Source organism: Ambystoma mexicanum, chromosome 13 (assembly GCF_040938575.1).
Source record: "Ambystoma mexicanum isolate Mex_15411 chromosome 13, UKY_AmexF1_1, whole genome shotgun sequence".
NCBI lineage: Eukaryota > Metazoa > Chordata > Amphibia > Caudata > Ambystomatidae > Ambystoma > Ambystoma mexicanum.
Genome location: NC_090938.1, coordinates 354,294,819 through 354,306,571, shown reverse-complemented (window position 1 = coordinate 354,306,571; position 11,753 = coordinate 354,294,819).

The following is an 11,753-nucleotide window of genomic DNA, read 5'->3' as shown; positions in this document are numbered from 1 at the left end:
ACATAGAAGCAGCATTTGTGTGAACGAACCTCCATATAAGAGCCTGCATGGGAGGGAATTATTTAGACCAGATCATGTGGCCCTTTTCTTGTGATAGATGAGGATGACATGAAGATTAGAGTTGGCAGACTAAAGCCATCGAAGGCTCGTGGACCAGATGGTCTAGCCAATGTCATCCTAAAGCAGGATCCTGACTTGTGGGCAGCACTTTGAAGATAATGCCCTCATTACAACACCGGCGCTAAACCATGGCGCTATTAGCACCATGGTTGGTGCCGGTGTTGTAACAGGTCTGCCATGGTTCAATGGGGAATTAGCACCCCATTCCAAGTTTGGCGGTGCGGTAATTCCCCATTGAAGCATGGCCCTTCCCCATTTTCGCTCCATAGGGCTCTATGGGAATGTGAAGGCGCTAAGAACGGTACAGCAAATTGCGGTACCGTACTTAGCACTAAGGTCCATTTGCAGGTCCCTAAGTTAACGGCTGGTGTAGACCAGCTGTTAAGGTCGGATGCCGCAAAGGGACCTCGTAATCAGGCGCTAATGGATTAACGGCGCCGCAGCCTTTTACGGCGCTGTTAACCCATTAGCGCCAGGGTCGTAATGAGGCCCAATGTTTGATAACATTTCAATTGAAGGTAGGATACCCTTATCCTGTTGTACATCTAGTATGAACCCAGTGTTGAAGATGGGGTCTCCTTTATCCCGATTCAATTATCGATGCTTTATTGCACAGGGAAGCTATTCTCAACAATTTTGTTAAAGGGGTTATAGAGATGGGCGGATAACGCTGGTCTATTTGATAGGTTCCAGGGTGGCTTTCGTCTTGGGTACTCGACGTCACATAGTCTTAGGCTGATCGATTTTCTCGTGGATAGAGCACGGAAGAAGGATTTGCCAGGGTTACATGCTCGCTTTGTGGATTTCAGATCCACTTCAGTCTGTAGACAGAAACAGACTATGTAAGAAACTGGAACTATTTGGTTGGCCATCTAGGATCTTGCATTTTGTGAAACTCCTCAATACAAATAAAGTTAGGGTGAAGCTGGATGGTGAGGGAGCCTTGATAGCACCCATCCCCGTTGGAAGTGGTGTGAAACAGGTGTGTGTCTTGGCTCCCCTGCTTTTCAACTTGTATTTGGCAGACTTTCCTGACAGTCTGGCTAAAGCAGGGTGTTGCCGCCTAACATTCATACTGTTCATTGTCAAGTATTAGCCTAGGCTGATGATTTAGTATTATTAGACCATACTTTTACTGGTCTAAGTCAAGCAGCTAAGGTCGTATCAAATTATGCCGAGGAAAATTCCTTGAATATAAACATTAGCAAAACTAAAATGATGTTGTTTGCAGCAAGAAAAAAGAAGCCCCAGCATGGATTGCAATTAAAAGAGAAAACCAAGAATAGAAAGCATACTGTGTGCTCATAATGCTGTCAAAGTATTCAAGTCAGAAAAATCCAAATGTTATTAAAGGTTTTGACTCCAAGGGATGTTCAAAAAATCGCAAATATCTATAAAAAACACGAAATGTATACTTATTAATGTAAGAAGTGGTTCATCTAACCAAATAGATGACTGGAGATCAGGTCAAAAGACATTTACTAATATAAAATTATATCCTCAAAGGATCGTAGATGTCCTGGAGTGGTTTAATGGAAACAAGATTTTGTCAGAAGGAAGGGATCTTTAGGTAAAGATAGTTGGCGCTCTAAACAACAGTGCATATCCCAAACAAAAGACTATGGGCCTCATTACAACCCTGGAGCTGACGGAATGAAGGGTGCCGGTATGGGACCAGCCCCCTTCATTCCGTCAGGGCCAATTACGAGGTTGCCTTTGCAGGACCTGGATCAGACGTCTGGTAAAACCAGATGTCTTTTCCGGGTCCCGTGAGAGGAAGAGGGAGGTAACAATGGTACACTTGTAATGTGCCCGTTGTAATGGGGAATGGTTCCTGCAAGGAGGAATTACCGGGTCCTCCTATGTCGGAATGACCTGGTTATTCCTCATTGCAGGAATGCGGTAATGGAGCCCAGTTTGGAGGCAGCCATGGAGCTAATACCTCCATGGCTACCTCCAAACTCGTAATGAGGACCTATGTAAGTCACAGTGAACGGTTACTGACTATTGACCAAACCAACCACGGTATTTACAAATGTAGACTGATATGTTTATTTTTTGCACACTTCCTAAGTTACGGGATACAAATTAATTGACTAGTATGTCTGTATTTCTTTTTTGCATTTATATATTTAGAAAATTTAATGAATTTAACAGCCACTGATGAAGAGAATTGATCTCAAAACGCGTTGGGCACATATGTATCGATTAAATTATATATTATTTAAAAAAAAATTGAAAACCTGTTTTGAAGTCTGAATTCATGTTTTTTTCTTAATATAACTGCGATTCAACCGTACATTCTCCTACATAGAATGCTATGTGATAACTATATTTGCATTGAATAACTTTTTTGATTATTTTAAATTACTGGGCTTTCCAAGCCATAGATAGTGTGCAGGGGACGGGAGTTCCCAAATTGGGAAATTATTGTAGAGCTGGCCCTTTTGGCAGAAAACCTGTTTTTCAACTTTGTAACTCAAGCCACCCTGGGTTTAACATATTTCTCTTTTGATCTTAAATCCAGAATTATATAAGCCTGTTATATCAACTAACACATGTGTTGTATTCTCCCCAGTAACAAACCCCTTTATATTTCTAAAGAAAAGTAACATTTTATTTACCAGTGTACTGTTTTAAAACACAGGCATTCGTTGTTCCTTATTTTGTAAGCAGCCTATTTTCACACATGGTGCAAGCTAACATTTCTTTCTTTAATTTGGTTTTGGGCAACTCACTCAGATTTCCACAATGTCCTTGCAGCTAAAGTCATTTTTCCTTGAATCATGAGTTTTATCTGAACACTGGTATATGAAACGGGCCAGGCTCAGATAGTTAAAGTTCTTTTGAAGACAGCTGATGTTTGCTACATTGTAAAAAAAATGAATGTGCATTGCCGAGTTAGTGAAAATAAAGATTGTTGTTGATTTCTTTCCAAGCTACTTTGACTGGGCCTTTCATTCAAGAATTATGCCCGGTTTTACAGAGGCACAAGCACCTCTTCTAGGCATGGCAGGGCATTTTCAATCATAGTAGTTTCATGAGGAACGGATGAATTTAGCATCAATCAGTTTTTTTAAAGGTGAACAAATTTTCATTTGGAAACACAATATTGGTTTTTCAGCAAAGCAATGCTACCTCTTTCCCTTAATTCCAGTTAAATGTCTCAGTGCACGCTGGCACGCTCCTGCAGTGTGTCCCCTGTTCCAACCCGCCTGAAATGTGGGTGGCAGGATGATGCAGCCATCTTTTTGGTTGTTAAAAAACATAGTTTTGAGATACTGGTGCACACAGAAGCCAGCACCGCAATTTTGCTGTGTCTTGCACAAATGCAGCAAAGTTATGTGGTAAAGCACAGCTGAGTGGGTCAATATATCCCACAACATGATATGTTTAAATGATATTTAACCAAGGTGAATGCGCACGTTGTCAGGTGATTGTCACAATCCATTTAAATAGTTAAAAAATATAGTCATTGGCACCCCTCTATGAGAAAGAACATGACAATAATTGCCTGTTCTATGGGAAGGTACCCACTCTAGAGTCCTCAGCCACACTTTAGCTCACTGTACCCTTCACAGATGGGAAATACCCATTTGCATATCAGTCTTTGACCTGCCCACATGGGCAGTCCAGCACCGAAATACTATTGCATTTTCCTGCCATACAGTACCAACAGCAACCCCATACACGTGTGTCAGCCTTGTTGGGCATCATCAGTGAGGTGGAGCTGTGCCTCTCTAAGCACAGTGAGCAAGTGGTCCACGTATGGATGACCCTAGGAAACTTAGGTTGACTAAACCTAAGTCCCTTAAACAATCAAAAAATAGTAATGGGCACCCCTCTATGACAACAAATATGGCAAAAGGGCCATCATGTCACCTCACCTTTTCAGCAGCATGTGGATATTAGCTTTCCTGCTACAGGGCTTCACCGGTAAGAGCGTCACATCCTTTTCAGGAAAAAGCACTGCTAATAATTAGATATTTGAAGAGGCGATTGCTATATTGTTAGCTGTCTCTTGTATTTTCAGGCGCTGTCGCCGATATTCTCCTGACACAGGATGGTGAGGCTGTTAAGAAGCTCGGGGAGTCCCATGAACTCTCCTGCCGGGAGTCCGGAGGTACCAGCCCTAAACAAAGGTTGGGCTGGAGCCCCCATTTTAGCACGAGCTAGCCCAGACCTCGCCAGGCTCGCCCACCTCTACTCAATAACTGTGTAGTTTAATACAGTGCAGAGGTGATGTCCATTCTGTGTGGTTCTGCACAGCATAGGGAATGCGGCTAGACAACTTGTGTTTGTGCACATGGTGATGCAGTAATGTGTAGTCCTGTTGAGATGGACAGGGAGGGAAGTGCCATGGGCCTGGCCCTGCGGATGCTGTGTTTAGTGGCCCATGGGTTGTACTGTGTGGGTCCACAGTTGAGGCCTTTATCCTCCCAATGTTGAGAGACTTTCCCCGCTTCTAAGCTGGCAAGAGTAAAAATGGTAATTCTCACAGGCAGACATTTGCAAGTGCGTTACTCTGCCTGCCCTATGAATCCTATATTTGTTGTGTAGCCTGTAGCTGTGTATTGCAACACCTGTGACTATACTGGCTCACAAGGAGTGTTCGGCAGAGTGGAGGAACTTCAGATAACAGTTCAGCCAACAAAGGATCAAGATGGTGCTTATTTTGCAGATATCAAATTCTGCATAAAGATATTTATCCAGAATGTCCTGGGATAGTCCACTAAGGGTATTTAAGCAGCCACGTTCCAGGAGCTCTAATTTGCTAAGATCTTTGTGTGCCCAGATTTCCGCATGAAAGGTCATTGAAGACCCTATTGTTGCTTTGAAGACTCTGCATTCAAGGAATATCCCCCATGTTTAAGTGCAAAAGCTCTAAGAGCACTTAGTTGTTTATTTCCCATGATTTCAGTCTTGGAGAGTTGTCTATTATCAATGATAACACCCAAGTCCTGAAACTGCCTGACAAACTCACCCTTATTCCCATATAATGTTCACTGGGATCTACAGCCCCATGAGTGATTTCCCAGACAAAGGGTCATTATCTTGGTTTTTGCTAATGTTGACCTTTATTCCATTGCCATCAGAGTATCTACTTGAAATGTTATGATGTTCTTGCAATCCCCCGCGAGTGTAGTTCACCATGCCAAGATCCTCCACGTACTCCAATCATTGTATGCGGATGTTCCCTCGCTTAGAAGGGTGCGCGTCGCTGGTGGAAATAGCCTGGGGAAGAACGGCTAGATAAAGGTTAAAACGTGTAGGCGCCGATATGCACCCTTGTTTAAGCCCTAGGAATATTGGTATCCAGTCAGTCCCTGCACCCTTTAAATCTAAACTTACTCTAACTTTGGTGTTCTCATGTAATTCACTGGCCATATGTAATAGTCACTCTGGAATGTTCCTGTTCTGTACTAGTGCCATGAGCTTGGGCACCAAGGGGGCTCTGGGGGCACGTGGTAATAATCAGAGGGGGAGCAGGGCAAGGGAACAGGACACCAGACAAGGGCTACTGACCAGCCCTTGCACACAACAGGCAGGGGGAGGCAGCCCGACGCCGCCTCGCCTAGCATGCCCCCTCCCACAACACTTGTCACACTACAGGGGGGAGACAAAACAAAGGACAAACATCAGGGCCAAAGGCAGGCAGGAAGGGATAGGTCCAAGACCACACACAGTATGCACAGTATGCACTGATTGGTATGAAATACAACTTTATAAAATATCCTTTTCCATGGCATATTTGCGGCTTTCAGGGTCAGCAAGCCAATTGCATCCAGTACCAAGGCGGTGGACAGCCTAGGCATGCTGGCAGTACGGGTAGAGAAGGAATATATGTCAATGGACATACACATGTCAAAAACCAGGCAAAACCAACCATTACCTCAGACTCTGTCCCAAAATCGGAGGATGCTTTTTAGTGCGCCTAAGTGGGAAGGCTTTAAGCCAATATCAATTTCAGGCAGTCCTCAAAACAACCATTAGCAAAGCAGGTTGGGACAGCAGAGAATTTGGAACACACTATTTCCAGATAGGAGCAGCCACAGCAGCATGTCAAGCAGGCCTGGGAGCGGAAAGAGTAATGAAAATAGGAGGATGGACATCTGATTGCTATAAAAGATACATAAGGCCAGAGCTGATATAACAATGTTTTTCCCCTACAGAACGCAATGCCCCACTCAAGTTGGCATGGATCATAGGACATTCATTTATGTTTAGGACAGGGAGATGGTCCAAAGAATCTAATGAGAAACCGGCGTTTAGGTACACCATAGTGGGGCTACATGGGCTTAGGGTGGGAGGAAATCCATGAAAAACTAGTGGATTTGGTGGCTTCCATAGACCCACCAGAGTTTTTAATAATTAATTTGGGGGGCAATGACCTGGTGGAGGAAGGCAGGAAGAAACTGCTTGCTGCCACATGCGCCTCATTGGCAGGAATTGTGCACAATTGGAGGGACACAGACATATGTTACTCAGCCATGCTACCAAGGAAATCATGGCGGGGTGAACATTCTTTCAAAGCAATTGACATTGGAAGAAAGAAGCTCAACAGAGGGATTGAAAAATGTTGCTTTAACAGGGGGATTAATTTTAGCAATCTCACTGGCAGACCCCGATCTGTTCTACCCAGATGGAGTCCACTTATCGGTCAAAGAAATGCAAATATTCCATGATGAAATAATGGTGAACCTAGCGACGAGAGGGTGTAAATAATAGCAAGCTTTTGTGGGGAATCTGGACGGCAGGCAACCGATCCGGGAGTGGCGGCACGGGCCAGGTAGATGCCACTGGCTCAGTGCCCAAAAGACTACAGTTGTTTACCTTTTTGTTTGTTTGGTAAATACATTTACTGCAATAGTTTATTATAGTTCTGTTTGCAATAAAACACCACAGCCTTTTTATTGCCAACCTCAAACAATCATTTCTCAAGTCGTTCTTGTCTCAGATAATTTGGCTACAGCACCAAAAGGTAACAGGTCCTGACGGCTCTGCCCGCCTCAGATTATTAAGTTTGCACCAGAGCAGATCCCTTCATGCAGTATCAAACGCTGAGCTGAAGTCAAGGAATGCAGCATAAATTGGCTGATGACGAGTACTCCAGGCCGACTGCACAGTACAGACTAACGTTATTATGTTATCAACCGTGTCCGTTTTTTTTCTAAATCCTGTTTGGTTCATGGTGGAATTTGCAAAAACCCATGTGCTACGCTCGTTTAGGAGCACAAAAGCAAACATCTATACAGGTGCATCCAGCACGGCTAAAGCCCAGTCATTTTGGGGTCCTCACACTGTCCCCTTTTATAAGAAGGCAAAATTATACTGTTAGTCCCGGTCATTGGAAGATGACCTGGGATGCTCATTACCTGAAATAGCCTCTGAAGTGTATTGGCCCATCACGTGGGATTCCTTTAAGCAATAAATCACATAGTTCGCCAGGACCAGGTGCCCGGGATTGCTTTATTCTTTTGATGACTGTAACAATCTGGAGTACCTGCCACGCGTAACACTATCTATTGATTCCAAAATGATCACTCGACATGTTGGAAGGATTAAGTCCAATAGTTTTCGAGCTGAATTAAGTCCAAGTGCCGATGGATGCCCTATTGACTAAGAAATCCACCAGTTTAGAGTTGTTTACTATCTTCCAGAAAAACTGGGGGTTTTATAATCTGGAAGAATAAACCAGGGATTGTCATCCTCCTCCTTTTTTTAAGTTTCCAACAGTTAAGCCAAAAGCCTCCATGATGAAGAGGCTGCCAGAGGCGAACTGGCAAAACAGGGCCTGTGAAGGGATGGGTTCTGTGCTCCCTTAAATGTATTGTAAGAATCATGAGGGGGGGGGGGGCAGCAGGAATAATCAACCCCAGGTAAACCCTGTGTTGCGATGCCATGATAATATGGAAAAATCACAAAAAGGTCAAAAAACGAAAACCCCACTGCTGCAAACCCTGTGCCAGAGGGTGTGTTGAATCTGTAATGTGTTTGTGGCACAGAGGAACTACCAGCAAGAGCCACACTGCGCTGGCTCCTTAAGGGCCCGGTGCTACTCAGAACTAGTAACGTCTGCACCTTAGTTCACATTACACAAAGGAGGGAACTTTGTGCCGCAGGAACTGTAAAATGAGCGCGTGCTGTAGCATGAAAGATGCCCATCGTGTGCCACCCCACCCCACTTCTCTCAGCAGATATTCCTGTGGTGTTGGCACACATGAGCACTAAGCTGGAGGTTTCTGCTGACGGTTCTCATCTGAGCTTAAAAATCTTTGCACAATGTGCTAGATGGTTACTTAAGCGTTGCTCACACGCCCATGGACGGCTCTCCAAAAATGTGCATAGCTGCACCCACCTCACTTATAGGACATACACCACTGCTGTCCACCACATTTAAGACAATGGCCTGAGCATTAGAAAGAAGCACAGTTCACTGACATTTACCTTTTTTATTATAGTGCTTATCAATATGCGTATTTGTCTCAAGAAAGGGGGCAGTTTCTTAGTTTGCTGTGATTTGTGATTATTGTGACAGACAAGCACTTCATCTTATTTGCATCACTCAGCAAAAGTGTGTGTTGCATTGCTCTTTTGAGTAACCCTCAAATAGGCAATGGTGGGATTGCCCTGGAGTGCCTTGTGATCTTGGCAAGGCTATTCTGAGAATGTGTGTTCATCACCAATGACTTTCTTGTAAAATTGCAACACAGTAATGAATACATGTAGCGATTGAGAAAACACAATTCTCTGGAATTACAACTGACCTTATTGTCAACACTTGCACATCTGTCTCCCCAGTGCTTGATTGATTTTCAGAAATAAGCATTGTTTTAAACTTAGCCCCCAATAAATGTTATACCAGACTCCAAGACACTTAAATTGCTTCAATTGTTTTTAAATTTTAGAGATGAGGCAGCAAGTCTACACACTTCTGGGCTGCAACATCTCTAAACATTAGGAGGTCACAGGCAGCCACAGTTCTGTGCTCTATGTTGTTTTGGCAGAGGGAACCCAACCCACAGAAGACTTGACATCTGCCTATTTCTGCCCACACCTTATGGTATAAGAGTGTTTTATGCATAATATATTCCAACTGTTTGGAAACTCATCAAATTCACTCTTCCCATCAAGGTTTCAAACACAACTTCATCTGGGATTGGATGTCCTCCTTGCATGTGTGCTAGATGTGTACTGTCTGGTGGTGGCTTGCACTGTATCGGGGTCATTATAGGTTTGGTGGTCCTGTAGAAATGCTGGGAAAAGTGCTGGGAAATCCGGTACCGCCACTTTTACTGCACCACCAAACTAAAGATTTGCCGGTGGGTGTCACTGATTTACCTACATCCAAGAGCTGGAGGCAAATCAGACCCCCACCGGCAACAACATGCATGTATTACTGGAGCCTTTTGCACCTGGAGTCCCCTCTATAGTGTCCTATGGGAGTCCATGAAATGGGGATTTGACACCCTTTCCGCTGTCTGTAATATCCCAGTAATACCGGGATATCAGGTGGCGGGAACGGTAGGTCAGTTTACTGGTATTCCTCCAGAACTACCAGCAACCAGCAAACCTCTAATGACCCCATATGTCTCCTATCCTGATACCCAAGATTCCCTGCAGGACTTTGAGAAGTTTAGTGTAAGAGGAGATCTTCCCAGCAAGGATTCAGAAGGATTTCACATTTACTTACAACCCTGATACTCATTCTGCTGGTTCCAAATTGTGGTTCCAGAAAAGACCTCAGGCAATTTGTAAAATGGGGGATTTGCCCAGATGTGCTTCCATATTGTTTTGGCTTTCTCTCCTGCCTAGAAATACATGTGCGTTCTATTTCTTTCTGCAACCATTGCACGGTACATAGGAATGTATGCTTCACTTTTTGTGTTCTTTTGACCTGAAATTCTGGGCCATTGCTGACTGAACAGGACATAGAGGATAAAAAGTGTCTTGGGCTGCACTGGAAAGTCCAAGGCAATTGCTGGGGTAACAAATTTAATTCTAGCAGCAGCACCAGGGATGGGTTTCTTCCAACTAAAAGCCCCCACATTGATTCAATTTACTACACAACATGTGGCAAACAGATTTTATGCTGTTGTTACTATACCTTGCTCAGCAGACCTCGGAACAACAACTGGGTCCACCTTTTCCATTTCAGAAACATCAGAATTGGTCACATGTATTTGTTTATATCCATGCAAAGCATTCTTTCTCTAGCCTTTGTGTCTTGTTATGCAATATTATGTAAAGTTAGGGTAAGTCACACTATGTCACATTACACAATGCCATAGCACAACTTGAGGGCCAACAATTTGTAGTCAGTTTCCCGGGGCCTCCCTTCTGACCCTTCAAAGGCACCCCAACAGTAGCAGCACTCAGACCTAAATATGATTATGGTACAATGCAGCTGGACATGCACAATGAATTAGCAGCTGAGAAAGACAAACACATGCCATATCCACAACCACAGCACTTGCGTGCTGGCAATTGCCAAGTGTTAGATTTCAATCCGGCACACACCCAAGTCAAAGCCCAGCATGTAATGCACAACTGAAACCCTTATTTATTTTTGTCTACAAGTTCAATTTTCTGAAGGATATACCACTCAAATCACACCCTTCTCCAGACCACCCCCGCACCCCCTGGAAACACTGAACCAGCAATCAGGCTAGTTTGAAAAGGTAAATATTTATGTATGTATTTAAAATGTAATCACAATATGTTTTAATAGATAAACAACAATCACCAATGGGGTGTCAGAACACAGGATAATATCTTTAATACACTAGGAATAAGTAAGGAGCAAAGCAGCACAGAAAATAATACTTTTGTGTTGGCTTGGACAGATGGCGCTATGGTTAGATGTTCCCTCTGCAACACCCCTCTACCCCCCAATAGGCAATTAAATAGATGTGAGGAGAGAGCAGGTATTCAGGAATAGCACAAATCAAACAAAATATCAGTCCCACCTTCCCCCAGTAAACACAAGAGAAAAACGGAATTGACTTTTCAGCCTGCAGTAAGGCTTTTAAATTGTCTTTAGAAATTACTGTGCAAAAACACCAAATGTGGTCAAATATACTTAAATTGTTCTAAATTCTTATGGGAGCCGCATTGAATAGGTGCAAACAATCACAAGCAATGATTTAGTCAGCAGAAAGCATGTGAAATCTTAAGGTCCAAGTCGGAAGCAGTCTAAAGCTATTTTACACGTGTAAACCTTTCAGATTTTTAAAATCACGGCAAACTTTTCTGTGCGCGATATTCACGATAACGGGAGAATCGCACTGTTTTGAAATGTTTTGGGTTCTATGGATAGCTATGGATGTTAGGTACAAGTAGGATTTGAAATTTCGTTTCTATCAAAAAAACTGAGGGAGTTATATAGGTTTTATTAAAGGTTGTTTTTGCGAGATAGGCACGAGAATGGAAAACAGAAATGCACTTTTGAAAATGACAAATGGGTTTGCCTACACTAGAGGATGACTATGAAAAAGCGAATACCACACAGGGAATTTACAGTCACTTGATCAGGGTGACCCTCCTGCTAAGGAAACTCGACTTCTTCAGATGAGAAAAGGTTCAGTGCAAAGATAGTTCTAACAATACTGGTTCTGAAGGAAAGATAGGAT